The sequence below is a fragment of the Camelus ferus genome, chromosome 4 (genome assembly GCF_009834535.1).
Source record: "Camelus ferus isolate YT-003-E chromosome 4, BCGSAC_Cfer_1.0, whole genome shotgun sequence".
NCBI classification, from domain to species: domain Eukaryota; kingdom Metazoa; phylum Chordata; class Mammalia; order Artiodactyla; family Camelidae; genus Camelus; species Camelus ferus.
This window is the reverse complement of record NC_045699.1, coordinates 51,299,900-51,300,934: the sequence shown is the minus strand read 5'-3', so window position 1 is coordinate 51,300,934 and position 1,035 is coordinate 51,299,900. Positions and strand designations below refer to the sequence as shown.

Below are 1,035 nucleotides of genomic sequence, written 5' to 3'. Positions count from 1 at the left end.
CATCCCCAAGGCAAGCCCTCACATGTAAGCCTTCTCCCACATCTCCATCCTTATCACTGGACTTCAGTATCACCACTAGAGCCTGGGCTTGAATCCCAGCTCTTGTGGCTCAGATCCTGGAATCTCACCCTCTTTGATTCCCTTTTCCCAGGGCCTGGACACAAGCATCCATAACACTCCCACCGCCAAAAGCATCTCCACACCTGCAGCTGGCTGTCTTACTCCAAACTGGGCGGAAAGGTGCAGGCAGAATGCTGTCCTCCTGTCTGAATTCCAGCAGAATCTTGGCTTTAGCTCCTGGTGCCCCATTCCAGACACCACATCACTGTCCCTTGGAAACAGGTGCTGTGTCCAACATTGCTAGTCCTCACCAAATTCATTTCCTCTTCTTAGGCTCACAGCCCAGTCTCCCTTGCAGTTCGATGTGGACATATGATTCAGTTTTACCAAAGGGAAGTGAGAAGTGGTATCCCAGGTTTGGCCCACAAAACCCTCATTTATGCCTCTTTCCCTTTCCAAGGCAAGCTTGAAAGCCATTTATTAAAAATGGCAAAGTCATGCTCACTTCAGCAGCACATATACTAAAAACTGGAACAATACAGAGAAGATTAGCATGCCCCTTGTGCAAGTATGACACACAAATTCGTTACATGTTCCAATTTTAATAACCTTTAATGGGATATAATCTGAAAAAAATATAACAATCACTTTGCTGTACACCTGAATCTAACACCGTATCATAAATCAACTATACTTCAATTTTTTTAAAATGGCAGAGCCTATCAGCCTGGCTCCCTGAATACCTGTACAGAGCATAGTTCACCAACCTGAAATGTCTTGAACTGTTCATTAGAATGAAAATAAACTTGGATGTATTTGAGTCACTAAACATTTTGGAGACTTTGGTTACTGCAGTTGGCCTATCCAACGAATACAAGCAGATCTCAAGTCCCAATCCACTAATATCCTTTAGAGAATCATCTACAAGGACCCTCCTCATTGATGAGTTAACCTCCCTGACCCTGTACTCAGTCT

At 44.2% G+C, this 1,035-nt stretch overlaps 1 non-coding gene across 1 annotated transcript; it reads left to right on the top strand.

Annotated features, from left to right (window-relative positions):
* Positions 1-557: 557 nt before the first annotated feature.
* Positions 558-665, top strand: LOC116663430. The gene has a single exon (XR_004319685.1). It is a non-coding gene; the product is annotated as a U6 spliceosomal RNA (small nuclear RNA).
* Positions 666-1,035: the final 370 nt, after the last annotated feature.